General features: G+C 36.8%; 1 protein-coding gene across 4 annotated transcripts in view; it reads left to right on the forward strand.

Moving 5' to 3' along the window:
* Positions 1 to 19213, forward strand: part of RIC1 (RIC1 homolog, RAB6A GEF complex partner 1) — a 143605-nt gene that overhangs the window by 31166 nt on the left and 93226 nt on the right. The window lies entirely within an intron of this gene.

Consider the following 19213-nt stretch of genomic DNA (forward strand, 5'->3'; position numbering starts at 1 on the left):
TTATGTTGCATTTAAGTTTGATTCTTTTAGATGACTTCATTTCAGTCTTTTCTCACCCATGAGTATTTATCTTCTGTGATAGGAATTGCTATACTGATTCTTCTATTCAGGGTACTCTTACTATATTCTTTGGTGATTCTTCTCTTTCTTCCTTTTTAATATAGTGCTTATATACTTTTCTCTTTATTTTTCTCGCTTTCCTGTTTTGTCCTTGAAGTCTAATCCGTGGTTTTAAGGCTTTCATCTTTATTTACATGGGGGTACTCCCGAATTTACATTTTAAGGCCTGCCTTCGTTTTTTTTTTTTTTTTTTTTTTTTTTATTTATTTATTCATGAGAGAGACAGAGAGAGAGAGGCAGAGACATAGGCAGAGGGAGAAGCAAGTTCCATGCAGGGAACCCGATGTGGGACTTGATCCCAGATCTCCGGGATCATGTCCTGGGCCAAAGGTGGCACTAAACCGCTGAGCCACCTGGGCTGCTCGCTGCCTTCCTTTGGGGTGGATGTCTCACAAAAATGATAACATTTATGTTTTTATGTCACTAAATTCTCATATCCATTTGGATCTATTTCTGCATTTCTCCTCTATTCCATTAATGTGCCGAGATCTGGTCAGTTTTATCTTTTCAATCTATGTTTTGTCATTGTCATTTTTTAGACTGTCATTATCACCTAATTTGAAATAGCAGTCATAATATAGTTAACATTTATTGAGTATCTCTTAAGTAAGTACTGTTATAACCACTACACATGGATTGTCTTATTTAATTTTTAAACTGACACTTTGAATTCCATACTGTTATTCTTCATAATGGATGGTGTTATATTGAAGAGCTGAGGAAGTAAGTTTTTTTTTTTTTTTTTTAAGATTTTATTTATTTGTTCATGAGAGACACAGAGAGGGGCAGAGACATAGGGAGAGGGAGAGGTAGGCTCCCTGTGGGGAGCTCAGGATCCCAGGATCATGTCCTGGGGTGAAGGTAGATGGTCAACCACTGAGCCACCCAGGTCCCCTGAGGAAGCATGTTTTATCCAAGTTATATAGATGGTGTATTTTGGAGAGAAGGGATTAAATTAGGTATTTAGATTCCATGTAATGTAAAGACATAACTTGTAAAAAGTGCTTTGCTTTATTGCCCTTTGCAGTTACTGCATATTTTGCAAATTGAAGATTTGGTAATTTGGTAATTTTCAGTTTTTCACACTTTTTCATTATTATATTTATTTTGGTGATTTATGATCAGTGATTTTTGATGTTACTATTGATATTGTTTTAGGGTGCCACAAACAGTGCCCATGTGAGATATGAGATAGCAAACTAAAAAAATGTTGGGTGTGTTCTGACTGCTCCACTGCCTCGCTCTTTCCCTTTCTCCTTCCCTTTCTCCTTCCCAATGTCCTGAGTAACAACTATATTGGAATTAGGACAATTTATAACCCTGCAGTAGTCTCTTCAACAGAAAGGATAAGCTGCATGCCTCTCACTTTCAATCAAAAGCTAGAAATGATTAAAGTTTATTGAGGAAGCCCTGTTGAAAGCTGAAGCCTATTTTGCCGGTAAGTAGCCAAGTTGTAAATGTGAAGGAAAAGCTCCTGAAGGAGATTAACAGTGCTACTGCAGTGAACAACGAATGATAGGGAAGTGAATTAGCTTTATTGCTGTTAATGGGGAACGTTCGGTGGATAAAAGGTCAAACCAACCACAACATTCCCTTCAGCCAAAGCCTCACCCAGAGCAAGGCCCTGACTCACTCTCTTCAGTCCCGTGAAGGCTGAGAGAGGAGAGGAAGCTGCAGGAGAAAGGTCTGAAGCCAGTAGAGACTGGTTCATGAGGTCTAAGGAAGGAAACTGTGTCCATGGCATGAAGGTGCCAGGCGATGCAGCAGGTGATCCAGAAGATCTAGCTGAGATCATTAACGAAGGTGGCTACACTGACCAACCGATTGTCAGTGTGGGTGAAAGAGCCTGCCATGGGAAGCAGATATCATCTAGGACTTGTGTGGTTAGAGAGGAGTAGTCAGTGCCTGGCTTCGGAGCTTCCAAGGACTGGCTGATTGTGTTGTGGGGGCTAATGCAGTTGGGCACTTTTAAGTTGTAGCAGGTGCTTATTGATCATTTCTCAAATCCTAGGGCCCTTAGGAATTCTGGTAAATCTACTCTGCGTGTGCTCTATAAATGGAACAGCAGAGCCCAGAGGATAGCACATCTGTTTACACCATGATTTACTGAAAAACTTTTTTAAGATTGTATTTAGTTTAGACAGACTGTGAATAGGCGAGGGGCAGAGGGAGAGGCAAGAGAGGATCTCAGGCAGGCTCCACACTGAGCATGGAGCCCAGTGTGGAGCTCAGTCAGTCTCACCACCCTGAGATCATAACCTGAGCCAAAATCAAGAGTCGGCCACTTTACTGACTAAATCACCCAGACGTCCCAGTTTACTAAATGTTTTAAGCCCACTTTAGAGACCTGCTTAGGAAAAAAAAATCCCTTTCACATCATCCATCACTTATTGAATATGTACCCGATTTTACAACAGTTCTGATGGAGTTGGACAACGAGATTTATGTTGTTTTCATGCCTGCTAACACATCCATTCTGCAGCCCATGGATCAAGGAATCCTTTCAACTTTCAAGTATTTTTTTATTTTAAAAATTAATTATATTTATTTTTTGTTGGAGTATAACATACAGCGTTATATTTGTTTCATGTATACAGGTGTACAGTGTAATGATTCAGCAATTCTGTACATTACTCAGTGCTCATTATGATAAGTATGCTCTTCATCTCCTTTATCTGTTTCACCCATTGTTCCCACTCACCTCCCCTTTGGCAACCACCAATTGGTTCTCTATATTTAAGAGTCTTTGTCTCTTTTAAAAAATTTCTTATTCAAGTCTTCTTATTTAAGAAGTACATTTCATAGGACTGTACCTGCCATACATAGTGATGCCTCTAATAGATCTGGGAAAAGTTAGTTGAAAACCTTCTGGGAAGGATTCACCATCTTAGATGCCATGAAGAACATTCATGATTCATGGGGAGAGATCAGAATATCAGCATTATTAGGAGTTTGGAAGAAGTTGATTCCAGTCTCCCTAGATGACTTAGAGGGATGCAAGATTGCAGGAGTGGTGGAAACAGCAAGAGAACCAGAATTAGAAATAGAGCCTGAAGATGGGACAGAACACCTGTGATCTCAGGATACAACTTGAACAGAAGAAGAGTTGCTGCTGCTGAATGAGCAAAGATAATGGTTTCTTGAGGTGGGATCTACTCGTGGTGAAGCTGCTGTGAAGACTGTTGAAATAACAACAGAGGATTTAGAATAGTGCATCAGTTCGGTTGATAGAGCAGTGACTGGCTTTGAGAGGATTGACTCCCAATTTTGAAAGAAGTTTTGTGGATGAAAGCTATCAAACAGCATTGCTGCAGAGAAAATTTCATGAAAGGAAGAGTCATTTAATGCAACGAACTTCATTGTTGTTTTAAGAAGTGGCCACAGCCACTGAAACCTTCAGCAACCCTCACCTGCAAAAAATTTTGAGTTGCAGAAGGCTCAGATGATAGCATTGGTTAGGAATCAAGTATTTTTTTAACTAAGGTGTGTACGTTGCATTTAAAAATGCTCTCACACACCTAAAAAACTACAGTATAGTGTAAAAATAACTTTTATATTTGCTGGAAAACCAAAAAATTCATCTGGTTTTGTTTATTGTGAAATTTGCTTTACTGAGATATTCTAGAACAGAAGCTTCAGTGTCTCCTCTCACAAATGTGCCTATATGCTTTGCTTTCACATTAACTTACCTCTCTGCTCTCTGTCCTTTTTTTAATCTGTACTAGGTAATGCTGACCAAGTTAATCATCAGAAAATGGTTCACATGATCAAAATATTGGGTAGTTCCTCACTTCTGCAGACTACCAACTACATACTAAATCTACCTTCCTGCCTGTTTTTATAAGGACAATGATTTAAGTATAGTTCAGTGTATTTAAATTATTAAAAAATAGAGAAGTACTTTTGACTTCTGGAGATTATATGAATTTCACTTTTTTAACTCTGAAGTGTAATTATCATACAGTGTTATATTATTTTCAGGTGTAAAATAATTATTCAACAGTTCTCAGTGTTCATCAAGAAAAGAGTACTCTCAAAGGGTACTCTTATTCCCTTTATCTATTTCGCTCATCCTCCCCACCCACCTCCTCTGTGGCAATCACCAGTTCTTTGTATTTTGGAGTCTGGTTCTTTGTCTTTTTTTTCTTTGTACATTGTTTTGTTTCTTAAATTTACATGTGAGTGAAATTATAAGGTAGGTGTCCTTTTCTGACCAACTTGTTTCAGTTGTCATTATACTCTCTAGCTCCATCCATATTATATATGGCAAGAATTCAGTCATTTTTATGGCTGATTAATATTCCATTGCATATATATGTACACCACTACTTCTTTATCCTTTCATTTAGGGATGGATACGTGAGTTTGGCTCTTGTAAATAATGGTTTAGTAAACATAGGGTGCATATATCTTTTCAAATAAGTGTTTTCGTATTCTTTGGATAAATACCCAGAAGTGTGGAATTACTGGAACAGATGGGATTTCTATTTTTAATTTTTTAAAGTACCACCATTCTACTTTCCACAGTACCTGCAACAATTTGCATTCCCACCAACAGTGAATGACAGTTCCTTTTTCTCCATATCCTCACTAACAGTTATTTCTTGTGTTTTTGTTTTTACCAAAGGCTCAGGTGACACATGATATTTCATGAAATGGCCTCAGTTGGGATGCCTGGGTGGCTCAGCAGTTGAACGTCTGTCTGCCTTTGGCTCAGGTCATGATCCCAGAGTCTGGGATAGAAACCTGCATTGGACTCCTTGCAGGGAGCCTGGTTCTCCCCCCGACCGCCCCCCCCCCCCCCCGTGTCTCTAATGAATAAATAAATAAAGTCTTAAAAAAAAAAGATAGGAGCTTTTGTGTTTTTGATTCTAGCTATTCTGACAGGTGTAAAGTGATGCCTCATTATGGTTTTGATTTGCATTTCCCTGATGATGAGTGATGTTGAGCATCTTTTCATATGTCTGTTGGCCATCTGTATGTCTTTGGAAAAAATGACTGTGAAGGTCCTCTGCCCATTTTTAATTGGATTATTTGGGGTTTTTTTGTTGTTGAGTTGTATAAGTTCTTTATGTATTTTGAATACTAATCCCTCATATATATTATTTGGAAATGTCTTCTCTCATTCAATGGGTGGCCTTTTTGTTTGCTAGTTTCCTTCCCTGTGCAAAAAGCCTTTTATGTTGTTGTTGTTTAGCTTCTATAGTTTAATTTTGCTTTTATTTCCTTTGTCAGAGAAGACAATCTAGAGAAATTATTGGCCAAACTCAAAAGAAATTACTGTCTCTGTTTTTCTCTAGGAATTTTATGATTTTAGGTCTCACATTTAGGTCTTTAATCCATTCTGGGTTTAGGTTTGTGTTTAGTGTAAGAAAGTAGTTCAGTTTCATTCTTCTGTATCTTGCTGTCCAGTTTTCCCAGCATTATTTGCTGAAGAGATTATCTTTTCTCCATTGTATGTTCTTCCTTTTTTATAAATTGACCATATAATTATTGGTTTATTTCTGAGCTCTTTCTTCTGTTGTTCAGTGTGTTTATGTGCCTGTACCATACCATTTTGATTACTAAAGCTTCATTGTATATCTTGAATTCTGGGATTGCGATACTTCTAGATTTGTTCCTCTTTTTCAAGATGACTTTAGCTATTTGGGTTCTTTTGCAGTTCCATACAAATTCTGGGATAATTTTTTCTAGATCTGGGAAAACAATAGATACTTTGGTAAGGATTGCATTAAATCTATAGATTACTTTGGGTAGCATGGACATTTTAACAGTATTGGTTTTTCTAATCCATGAGCATGGAGTTATCTTCCCGTTTGTTTATGTCACCTTCAGTTTCTTTCATTAGTGTTTTTGTAGTTTTCTGAGTCCAGATCTTTGACCTACTTGGTTTGTTAGATATTTTATTCTTTTTAGTGCAATTGTAAATGGGATTGTCTTCTAAATGTCTTTTTCTCCTATATCATTATTAATGTGTAGAAATGAAATAAATTTCTGTATATTTAGTATCATAACTTTACTGAATTCATTTATCAGTTCTAGTAGTATTTTGGTGAAATCTTGAGGATTTTCTATATATAGTATCATTTCATCTGCAAATAGTAAAAGTTTTACTTTATTAATTTGGATTTTTTTTGGTTTAATTGGTGTGGCTAGGTCTTTGATTACTATATTGAATAAAAGTGATGTGTGTGGACATTTTTGTCTTTGGTTTATTATGTTGAGGTATGTTTACCCTAAAATTTCTTTGTTGAGAGTTTTTGTCTTGAATGGATGTGGTACTTTGTTAGAAGCCTTTTTTCTGCATCTCTTGAGATGATCATATGATTTTTGTCCTTTCTTTTGTTAATGTGATATATCATGTTGATTTATTTGGGCATATTAAACTATTTTTTTTTTCCCCTGGAATAAATCCCACTTGATTGTGGTGAATTATTTTTTAATGTATTGTTGTATGCAGTTTGCCAGTATTTTGCTGAAGATTTTTGCATTTATGTTCATCAGAGATAGTGGTTTGTAATTTCCTTTCCTTGTAATGTTTTTTATCTGTTTTTTATATTAGGGTAATGCTGGCCTCATAGAGTAAGTCTGGAAGCTTTCCTTTCCTTTTTTTTTTTTTTGAAATAGTATGAGAATAGGTATTAACTCTTCTTTAACTGTTTAGGCAGAGCTTATCAGAGAAGCTATCTGGATTTTTGTTTGTTGGGAGTTTTTTGATTGCTAGTTCAGTTTCTTTGCTAGTAATTGATCTTTTCAAATTTTCTATTTTGACCTGATTTCACTTTGAAGGGTTATAGGTTTCTAGGGACATATCCCTTTCTTCTAGGTTTTCTAATTTGCTGGCATGTAATTTTTTATCATATTCTCTTGTAATCCTTTGTATTTCTGTGGTGTCAGTTGTTAATTTTAGTTATCTGATTCCTCTCTTATTTTGATGAGTCTGGTTGAAGGTTTGTCAGTTTTGTTCATCTCTTCAGAGAACCAGCTCCTGGTTTCATTGAACTGCCCTACTGTGTGTGTGCGCGCCTATGTTTAGTCTCTTTTTTGTATTTCTGCTCTAATTTTTAGTATTTGTTTCCTTCTACTGGTTTTGGGTTTTCTTTGTTCTTTTCCTATCTCCTATGCCTGTGGGGTTAGTTTTAAGTTTTTCATATTTCTTGTGTTAGGCTTGTATTGCTATAATCTTCCCTCTTAGAACAGCTTTTACTGCATCCCATGGATTTTTGAACTCTTTATCTTCAATTTTGTTTGTTTCTATGTAGGTTTTGATTTCCTCTTGGACCCATTTGATATTAAAGTAGCATGTTATTTAGCCTCCACGTATTTGTGTTCTTTTTAGATTTTTTTTCTTGTGATTGACTTTTAGTTTTATTCCCTTATGGTCAGAAAGGATGCCTGATATTATTTCAGTCTTTTTTTAAATTTATCGAGATTTGGTGAATAGATCGCGTGTATGAAAATAATGTTTAGTCTTTTGTTTTGGATTGAACATTCTGAGTATGTTTTTTAGGTCCACATAGCCCAATGTGTTATTCAAAGTCATTGTTTCCTTGTTGATTTTTCTGCCTTGGGTGATCTATTTTTGACATAAGTGGGGTGTTAAAGTCTTCTGCTATTAACATATTACTGTCAATTTTTTCCTTTATGTCTGCTACTAGTTGATTTATGTATTCAGGTGCTCCCACATTAGGTGCATAAATATTTAAAATTGTTGCATGCTCCTATTGGATTGTTCCTTTATCATTTTGTAGTGTCCTTTGTTTTGTTATATTCTTGGTTTTAAGTCTATTTTTTCAGATATAAGTATTGGTACCGCAGCCTTCTTTTTGCTTCTGTTTGCATGTAATTGTTTTTCCATCTCTTGTCTCTGAATATGCATGTATCTTTAGGTCTGAAATAAGTTGTCTTTAGGCAACATAAAGATGGGTCTTGCTTTTTTTTAATCCATTCAATGCATCAGTATCTTTTGATTAAAATACTAATCCATTTTCACTTAAAGTAATTATCCATAGATAGGTACTTATTGCCATCTGTTACTTGTTTTTTTTTTTTTTTTTTTTTTTTCATCTGTTACTTGTTTTAATGGTTGTTTTTGTAGTTCTTCTCTTGCTCTTTTATCTTGTAGTTTGGTGTACTTCACTAGTCATATGCTTTGATTCCTTTCTCTTTATTTTTTTGTGTGTCTGTTACAGGTTTTTGATTTGTGGTTACAATTAGGTTCATTTGTAGCATCTTATGCAGATAACAGTCTATATTAAGTTGATGTTCAGTTAAATTGAACTCATTCTAAAAGCACTAAATTTTTACTTCCATGCATGTTTTATGTATACGATATCATACTTCATATCATTTTATTTTGTGTATTCGTTGACTGAGTTATATAGGTATAATTGCTTTTGTGCTTTAATCTCTGTGATTAATCTACTACTTTAATTATGTTTGTATTTACCTGTGGAAGTTTTTCCTTTCATAATTTTCTTACTGTTGATTATTGCCTTTTCACTCAAAGAATTCCCTTTAACATTTCTTATAAAGCTGGCTTACTGGTGATAAAGTCCTGTAACTTTTGTTGGTTTGGGAAACTCTCTCTCCTTCTATTCTGAATGATAACCTTTCTGAGTAGATTATTCTCAGTTCCACATTTATTTTTCTTTTCAGTACTTTTAATATATCATGCCACTGTCTTCTGGTCTGCAAAGTTTCTACTGAAAAACCAGGGACATTTTCAGCTCTTTCTTTCTTCCTTTCCCTTTCCCTTTTCGTTTCCCTTTCCCTTTCTTTTTCCTTTCCCTCCCTCCCACCCACCCACCCACCCACAGAGAGAGGCAGAGATGCAGGCAGAGGGAGAAGAAGCAGACTCCATCAGGAGCCTGATGTGGGACTCCGATCCTGGAACTCCGGGACCGTGTCCTGAGTCGAAGGCAGACGCTCAACCACTGAGCCATCCAGGCATCCTCAGCTGTTATTTCTTTAGATAAATTTTCTGCCCCTTTTTCTATCTTTATTCCTTCTGGGATCCTTCTAAATTACATGCTAATATGCTCGATGATGTCACTGATTTCCCTTTACACACTTTCGTTTTTATTATTATTATTATTATTATTATTATTATTATTATTATTATTTACTTTTTGCTGTTCATCTGGGTTGCTTTCCATTATTCAGGACTCCAGGTCACTGATGGGTTCTTTTGCTTCCTCTAATCTATTCATTCCTTCTAAGGTTTTTTCTTCTCTTTTCTTTTTTTTCTTTCCTTTTCTTTTTGGTAAGCCCTCTAGGGTATTTTTAATTTCAGTTATTGATCATCTCTGATGATGGTTCTTTATATTTTCTGTCCCTTTGTTGAAGGTCTCACAGAGAACTTCCATTGTTAAGTACAGTGAGTATGTTTATGATCATCACTTTGAATTCTTTATCAGGCATATTGCTTATTTCGATTTCATGTAGCTCTTTTGGCGTGGTTTTGTCCTATTCTTTCATTTGGGATGTACTCTGTTTTCTCCTCATATTGTCTGTGTTTGTTTCTATGTATTAGTGAAGTCATCTAGGTCTCCTCATCTTGAAAGTAGTGGCCTTAGAAGAGACCTTTTGGTGCCTGGTAACACAATGTCCTGTTTTTCAGAACCACCAGGCATTTCACAGATGTTTCCTTTGTGGGTACACTGGGCAAGGTTTGGTCCCTGTGCTGTTAAAGGGCCATCCTGGGGTTGCTGTGGGCTTGTAGTTGGGTTGTAGCGCAGGCAAGATACTTGTCGTCAGGCCATCTGCAGGGTCTGCAGTCACACCAATCTACAGAGTGCTCTCCCTGTATTGTCTCTGAGAGACTTTCTTTTGTGGGCAAGGCCTGCAGTCAAACTAGGTGTCTGCCCTTAGTCCATCTATTGGGGTTGTAATCCCACTGGTGTATGTGGTTATATTCCGTTCTCTCCATGACACTCATCACTTTAGAGTGGTGCTGGTCCCTGCTGGATGGTTTGCAGGGCATATCTTGGCAGGTGCTGTGGTGGGTTGGATGGGGCTGGATGTGTACTGTTAGCAAGGTAGGTGATGAGGATTCACGCTTGATTATTGCTAGTGTCAGGTTATCTAAACCGGGGTGGGGGATAGAGAAATGGTACCCACCAGCTCTTTTATTCTTAGATAGGTCTCCCGAACATCCCTGTCCTTTAGTGCATGTTCTGAGATTAGTAAATAAATAAATACGAGATTAGTAAATAAATACACTTCATGTATACCCCAGGCTCTTTTCAAACTGCTGCTTCTGTTCTGTTTCTCCTTCAGCTTGTTATGTTGGCTCTTTAAGGGGACTCCGTTTCCTGTTGCCCTCCACCTTTTCCAGGCTAAGTCTGTGATTTTTAAAGTACCTGGAGTTAAGCTTGCTGGTTTCCAAACCAAATGTTTTGGAGACTCATCTTCCTTGAGTAGCTCTTCTCTGCCTGGGGTTCATGGTGTGGGGTCTGATTCTCTGCCTTCTCCATGCTTGTGGTGTCCCTCCCATTTGTGGTGAGTCTCCCTAGGAGTTTGGTTCTCAATGGAGTCTCTGCCCCTCCTTCCCTTTTTGATGTGTCCTTTGATTAACTGCAGAAAGTCTGTTCTGCCAATATACAGGTTGTTTTCTTTTCTCTTTCTTTGTTTCCTTCTCTCTCTCTTTTTCTTCATCCTTTTTTCTGAGATTCTTCCTCTTCCTCTTTTCAGAGAGAGAGAGAACGAGCCTGAGGGAGGGGAGTAGTAATGAGCAGAGGAAGAATGAGAGAGAGAATCCTAAATGCAGAGCCTGACGGGGGCTGGATCCTAAGACCCTGAGATCATGACCTGAGCGGAAACCAAGAGTTGCCCCTTAATGGACTGAGCCACTCAGGTTGCCCCCAGGTCGTTTTCTGAGTTAATTGCACTGATGTGGCTGTTATCTAGGTGTATCTTCCGATGTGAATTTTAAATTTCATTGTTCATAAATAATGTTGGCGTATGAAAATGCTAATTTATTTACATAATTTCTATGGCTGCTTTCAAGCTACATTAGCTGAGTCAAGTAGTCCTTACAGTGTCCATATGTGGTGCTCTATATCTTCCTTTTTCTGCTTGGTGCACTGTAAATTATAGTAACACAATTTATAGATCAGATGTTTCATATGACACACATACTGCTATATTGTGACATTCAGTATAGTTTTTATTACTAGTGCATACCTATCATGTCAAAAGAACAAAAGAAGAGAAAATTAGGTTTTGAATATCATGCTTCTAAAATACATTGGAATGTGGATTAATTTATTATTGGATGGGAAATTATTGTCTTAATTATGCAGTGACCCTATAACAAAGCCAAAAGAATATAATAAAAGTTGATATTATCCAGCTTAGTATTTATCACAGTATTCCCAACTCGCTGAAATTAATAGAAAAATTAGAATATTTAAAACAGAATAATAATTGAAAAATAAAAAATGGAAATGAAGGTACAACCAAAGTAAGTGTAGCTGTTTTTTGATGAATTGAGGAATGCTACAGTACTGCTCAGTTTATTTTTTTATTTTTATTATTTTATTTTTTTAAATTTATTTTTATTTTTTACTGCTCAGTTTATTTTATTTGAATAGGCAGTATAGATTGTGAGATGACTGAGAATTACTCCCTGTGAATAACTTGTATGGGAGAACATCAGGTGAGAAGATTTTAAAGAAGTTAAAACTAATTAGAGAAAATGCTAATCAGTACAAGCTGAAGTAAAGTCCACTAGGGTGTGTTTTTGTATTTTAACTGATAGTGACCGAGATCAGTTACTGAGACACAGACACGTGGAGCAGAAAAGGCTTAGTTGACAGTTTACAAAGCTCTCGGACACATGGAAGTTTTGAATGCTTATGGCCATTTTAAATAGTTAGAAATAGGAGCTAGAGACCCTTGCCCAGTTCCATGGGTGTTTGATATCTTAGCAGTCATTGGTAAAGGTTTATTGTGGATTTTTTTACGTTAGGGCTGATACTGAAATTTTTTGAACTTGAACTACCTCAGCCACTTACCAGACACTGAATGATCTGGCAAATGACTTTTTCAGATTTGGTAATGTTTACACGTGAACTCAGTCAAAACTACAAAGCAGTGCTTAAATGCGAGGTTTATATGTGGTCAGGTCATTTTGGTGATCACTGCTGTCGTTTGAATCACAAGTAATGTCAAGCTGCTTTTTCTATTTCCCCTGCTGTTAAAAACTAAAAAAATAAGATCTGTATTTCCAACAAAAATTAGCAGTAGATATATTTTCTGAGCTCATACCCAGTTCCAATAGCATGTTTCAGAACTTGATGAAATTGCAAAGGAAATGTCCATATTTCACAATCCGTTTAATTGTGCACGAGGAGTACTTTAATCCAGCCTTCAATTGGAGATGATTAATCTATCATGTTAAAAGGCAAACATCAGGAGAAGAATCTAGTAGAGTTGTAGTCTTCCCTACCAGTAATGACTATATTCTGTTAAAATCATTTGTTCATGGATTGATAATCAGTATTTGGCACTGCTTATGTGAAAAGACATTTCAAATAGAATATGTAAGATCTCATTACAGGCCAGCATTAATAGAAGAAACTTTACAATCTGTTTCGATGAGAGGGAATACTAACTTTAAACATCTGTTAAAAATGTTATCCCCATAAAATTTTATTGAAATTTGAGCTCAGTTTTCATTATCATTATGGTTAGAATTTTTAACGGTAAAATTTATGAGAATTTGTTTTCTCTCTGTATTAATTTTCTCTTTTGTTTTTCTGTATATATGATGCTTCGAAATCTTGAGGACTTGTGGACTCTGAAGAAACTGTCCCTCCCAAGGCCAGGCAATTTCTAGAGATAGTAAAGGACTTCCTATTAATGTACTTTTCATATGCAGACCAAACAGTACATGGCTTGTACCCCCAAACATCATTTTATGGAGCTCTTACACTCTGGGCCACTATTCCCCTGCCCTCATTACCCCCAGACCAGGAACACATAACTAGAGACAGCCCCTATACCCTAGTAAAGAGGAAATAGCCTGTTAGCTTTATTTATAGAGGAGAAATATTTTCACATTAATTTATTAACCCTTTGTACTGTACTAAGTATTAAGAAAAAAGAAAAAATTATTACTGTCTTCAATTTGGAGAGAGAAAATGCATATATGGAAGAGAAGATAAAACCATCTATTTTTTGGCTATTGAGAATCCTGTTATTATTTCACATAGGTATTGCTTACAGTCTTTTTTTTTTTTTTTCTTTTAAGATTTTATTTTGGGACACTTGGGTGGCTCAGTGGTTGAGCGTTTGCCTTTGCCTCTGCAGTTCTGGGATCGAGTCCCGCATTGGGCTCCTGCATGGAAGCCTGCTTCTCCTCCCTCTGCTTGTGTCTCTGCCTCTCTGTCTCTCATGAATAAATAAATAAAATCTTTTTTTAAAATATTTATTTATTTATGATAGTCACAGAGAGAGAGAGAGAGAGAGGTAGAGACACAGGCAGAGGGAGAAGCAGGCTCCATGCACCGGGAGCCTGACGTGGGATTCGATCCCAGGTCTGCAGGATCGTGCCCTGGGCCAAAGGCAGGCGCTAAACCTCTGTGCCACCCAGGGATCCCAATAAATAAAAGCTTAAAAAAAAAAAAAAGATTTTATTTTTAAGTAAGCTCTACACCCAACATGGGACTTGAACCCCCAATCTCAAGATCAAGAGTTGCATGCTCTACTGACTGAGCCAAGTAGGTACCCCTAGCTTACAGTCTTTATCTGCAACTTTGTGGAGATGTAATTTTAGTTGTTATAGTGTGGCTTGTGTTAAATATACTGAGTAAATGCTGACGTGATACAAGTGATTTATCACGTTTATTTGTACAATTTAAAACATGAATTGGGGATCCCTGGGTGGCGCAGCGGTTTGGCGCCTGCCTTTGGCCCAGGGCGCGATCCTGGAGACCCGGGATCGAATCCCACATCAGGCTCCCGGTGCATGGAGCCTGCTTCTCCCTCTGCCTATGTCTCCGCCTCTCTCTCTCTCTCTCTCTCTGTGACTATCATAAATAAATAAAAAAAAAATTAAAAAAATAAATAAATAAAACATGAATTAATGTTTTAGCTTATGAATCTTAAAATACATAAAGGATTATATGTGGAGTTTTTGAAAAATAAACTTTAATTTTTAGGTTCATAGCAAACCTGAGGGGAAGGCACAGAGATTTTTATAACTCCTCTCCCAGCACATGCAATAACTCTCCTCATTATCAACATCCCCCACCAGACTGGTACATTTGTTAAACTGATGAATGTTCATTCACACATCATGATCCCCTGGAGTCCATAGTGTTCATTATGGTGCACTCTTGGTGTTGTACATTCTGTGGGTTTGGACAAATGTATAATGAAAGGTATCCACCATATATATATATATATATATATATATATATATATATATATATACACACACACACACACACATAGAGAGAGAGAGAGAGAATTATATATATATATATATTTTTTTTTTTTTTTTAAGATTTTATTTTATTGATTGATGAGAGACACACACACAGAGAAATAGAGACACAGAGGGAGAAGCAGGCTCCATGCAGGGAGCCCAACGTGGGACTCATCCCAGGTTTCTAGGATCAGGCCCTGGGCCGAAGGCGGCGCTGAGCCACCCGGGCTGCCCAGTACTAATCTTTTTTATGGTCTTCCTAATTTTCCCTTTTCCAGAATGTCCTATAGTTGGAATCATACAGTATTGTAGCCTTTTCACATTGGCTTCTTTCATTTAGGTTCTTCCATGTCTTCATGGTGTGATACCTCATTTTTTTTAGCACTGAATAATATGTTCTTGTTTGGATGGACCACAGTTTTTTTTATCCATTAACCTGCTGAAGAACATCTTGGTTGCATCCAAGTTTTGTCAGTTATGAATAAAGCTGCTTGTAAACATGTTTGCTGGCTTTTGTGTGTATGTATGTCTTTAGCTCCTTTGGATAAATACCAAGTGTGATTGTATGGTAAGACTATGTTTAGTTTTGCAGGATCCTGCCAAATTGTCTTACGTGGTGGCCGTGCCATTTTGTACTTCTGTTTGCAGTGAGTGAGAGTCCCTATTCTGTGTCCTTATCAACTTTAGGTGTTACTAATGTTTTGGATTTTGGCTTTTCTAATAGGTGTATGGTGATATTTCATTGTTTTAATTTGCTTTTTCCTGATTATGTTATGATAATGGGGTACCTTTTCATATGTTTATTTACCATCTGTGTATTTTGATGAGGTGTTAGGGTGTTGGGCCCAGTTTTTAATTGAGTGATTTTCTTATTGTTGAACTTTTTGAGTTCCTTATTTTGGATACCAGTCATTTCTCACATCTTTTGTTAGTACTTTCTTCCAGTTCGTGGCTTGTCTTTCTATTCTTCTGATTGGTCTTTGGTAGAGCACACATTTTTAACTTTAATGAAGTCCAGCTTATCTCTTTTTTCTTTTGTATTATGCCTTTCATATTGTATCTAAACGTTATTGCCTAACTCAAGGTCATTTAGATTTTCTGTTATCTTCTAGGAGTTTTAAAGTTTTTGGATTTTTAAAAAGTGTTAATTTTTAAGCTTTAAGGGTGATACATGTTTGATGAGGAAAACCTAAGAAACGCAAGAAAAGAATCCCCAATAATACTACCATTCACAGATAATCATTAATTTTTATTTATATCCATATATCTTTTTATGGATATTTTCAGATACTCATACTTAATACCACTTAAAATTTGAAAGCTATTGGTCTATTTATCTTTAAAAACAAAGTAATATTACTACAGGTGACTGCAAATGTCACTAGTTGTTGGGAAGCATATTTGATAAATCTGTGAGTTTCAGAGGATTATCTAAAACATTCTTTATACAAAGCTATTATACAGCTTTGTAACTTGCTTTTTTGACATATGAACATTGTCTCACTTCAACATTTTTCTGTAACTTGATTTTGAATGCCTGTATAGGATTATAACTTACAGATGAGTGGATTTTTAAGTTCTTAAATAGGTGTAAGACATTCATAATTTACACCCAAAATTGAAATCTTAATTACACATTCCTTTGCAATTTGGTTTTTTTTTTCACTTAGTATATTATGACTGTTCTTCCATATTAATATAAATACTTCTAACTTGTTGATTTTAGTATCTGTATAATATATCACAGTGTGGAAGTTTCATATTTACTATTTTTGTTTAAGATTTTATTTATTCATGAGAGACACAGAGAGAGAGAGAGGCAGAGACACAGGCAGAGGAGAAGCAGGCTCCACAGAGGGAGCCCGATGCAGCACTCGATCCCGGGACTCCAGGATCATGCCCTGGGCTAAAGGCAGGTGCCAAACCACTGAGCCACTCAGGTGTCCCTACTATTCTTTTTTGATGGACTTTTGGCAACTACAAGCAGTGCTACAGTAAACGTTATTATACATACATCTGTTTTTGTATTGGTACATTTATTTCTTTAGGGAAGTTTCTTCTATGTAGCAATATTGCTGAGTCAAAGGTTATATCTTTATTTTTTTTAATAAATGTTGCCAAGCTATTTTTCAGCAAAATTGTTTTCCTTCCGGAGGTACTCTTAAGTGTTCATAAGACTGATTTCTGTTTTCCTGAATTTACATCTAAATTAGATTGGTAAAAAATGGTCTTTTAATTTTAATTTCCATTTGTTTCATTAGTGAGATTCAGCATCTCTTCATGTCTGAATTGATCCTTTGCCATTCTATTTCTGCAAGTTGCCTGTGTTTGTCCATTTTTTAAACCTAGAATATTCCATGTCCATTTGCCTGTTCTCTTCACCATAGCTCCAGGTCCCAAGAGCATTTTCTGCACATGGTAGGCATTCATACATTAAATAAATAATATCTGAACATTCCATTTTTTAACCACAGTAAAAGATATCCTGTCTAGCTGTGGGATTCTTGGATTTGGGATTCTTTTTTTTCTAGCTATGAACTATTGTTCCAATGCCTTATAGTTTTTGGTGTTAGCGGTGAGAAGTCTAGGGCTAATCTGTTCTCCCTCCTTCGTAGGCAACCTCATCATCTTTTTCTCTATATGATTTTTCTCTTTATGAGTAAAATTCAGTAGTTTCTGCTTGTTATCTGTAGATATGTCCTTTTTCATTAAACAGTCTCCCTCTGTCCCCTCCCCTCCACCTCATAGGCTAATCTGTTCTCCCTCCTTCGTAGGCAACCTCATCATCTTTTTCTCTATATGATTTTTCTCTTTATGAGTAAAATTCAGTAGTTTCTGCTTGTTATCTGTGGATATGTCCTTTTTCATTAAACAGTCTCCCTCTGTCCCCTCCCCTCCACCTTCATATCAAGCCTGAATCTCAGCTGTAGTGTTTTTGCAACTAGGAAAATTTTCTTGTATTATTATCTGAATAAATTTCAATTTGAGTTTGTTCTTCACGCCTCATTTCTCAGTGGTGATTTTATCTCTTTGTGTTTTGTATCATGAAGTTGTTTCCTTTTGATCTTCTGGAGTAAAAGGTTCAGCTCCCATAAAGGATTATTCTTTATCGTTTATTCTTTATATTTGTCTGATTTTCCTAGTAGGAAATGTTTAGCTCTGAAAAGTCTTATTTATATTCTCATAGTACCTCCTGAAAGCCCTTAATTTTTTCCCCATAATTCGCTTGCATTCTTCTCTCTCATCTGTGTGGCTCATTAGTAGGATCCATATATTTTAGCTGTTTCATTTGTTACTGAGCTTCCAGTATAAACGGTACTTTCTTGTGTTCCATCAGCTACCACAGAGGTCCGGCTTTCATGTGGGCCTCTTGGACAATGCAGACTCCAGCTGTTGGCAAAAGTGGCAGTTTGCAGACACAGACAAGCTCATAAAGTCTTGTCCTCAGTTGAGGCTTAGGATGAGTCTCCCCTACTCTCAGGTGGTCTCTCTTTGGGTAAAAGCTGAAGGCTTTTCCAGACCAGGAGGTGCAGGGACAGTTGAGTTCACTGTTGCAGCATCTGCCTTGCACCTCGTGCAGTCATCAGGGTTGCGTGGACAACCCTGTGTTCGCTTCCAGGATTGGTCACACTCGGCCTTTTCCTTGGGGTTCTGCTTTTTAAGTTAGAAGACTTTGAAACCCCAGGTCTTTGCCCAGTGCCTCAAGGAGTAAAGCAAAGCCAAGCTTTCTCTATGCCTGGTCCCTTAGCACTTACTCTTTCCCACAAGAACTCAAGAGATCTTGATGACCTGGACATCTGCAGACTCAGCCAGCACATGTTTTGGCAATTGTACTCTGAGAGGAGGAGGAGAGATTAAGAATGGACTCATTCTGTCTTTACAGAATCCAGAAGCTAACTTAAAGTAAACCATTGCTATCTATTGTCCAGGTTTTTATTTGCCTCTGCCTGCAAAAGAGATTATTTTTATTTTATCTTATTTTATTTATTTATTTTAGACAGAGGACAGTGAGCTGGAGGGAAAAGGGGTAGAAGGAGAGAGAGAGAGCACATCTCAGGTTCTATACTGGTACATCCAGGTGCCTCTTAATTTTCATTTCTTACATTGTAATATAGACTAAAACAGATGGGGGACCATCAGTTACATGGTACAGGTTTAGAAAGGCCACTGATGTTTTTGTAATCTGTTCAGTAAGGCAGTCAGCCATTTTTTGCAAATAACCATTTGTACTAAAAGGTATCTATCAAGGTGCATTTGAAAATTATGTTGGGGCACCTGGTTGGTTCAGTTGGGTAAGCAACCGACTTTTTGTTTTGGCTTAGATCGTGATCTTAGGGTTGTGGGATCGAGCCCCTGTGTGGGATTCCACACTCAACAGAGAGTCTGCTTGAGATTGTCTCTGTCTGCTCTTCCCCCCAATCGAGCTGTGTGCTGTCTCTCCCTCTCAAATCTTAAAAAAAAAAAATGTTAAAGAATCGTATACTATCATGGAATGGGTATTGGGTAAGTGAACTTTCTAGGTAACCAAACTTTGAATTCTGAAGCTTTACTGATTTTGATGGTCCTTTTCTTCAAATGCATTACACATTTAGCCTCTTACATGAAATATATTGATTATAAAGTAACTATTGAAAATTCAGAGTTATTATGGGTAGC

Source organism: Canis lupus, chromosome 1 (genome assembly GCF_011100685.1).
Source record: "Canis lupus familiaris isolate Mischka breed German Shepherd chromosome 1, alternate assembly UU_Cfam_GSD_1.0, whole genome shotgun sequence".
Classification (NCBI taxonomy): domain Eukaryota; kingdom Metazoa; phylum Chordata; class Mammalia; order Carnivora; family Canidae; genus Canis; species Canis lupus.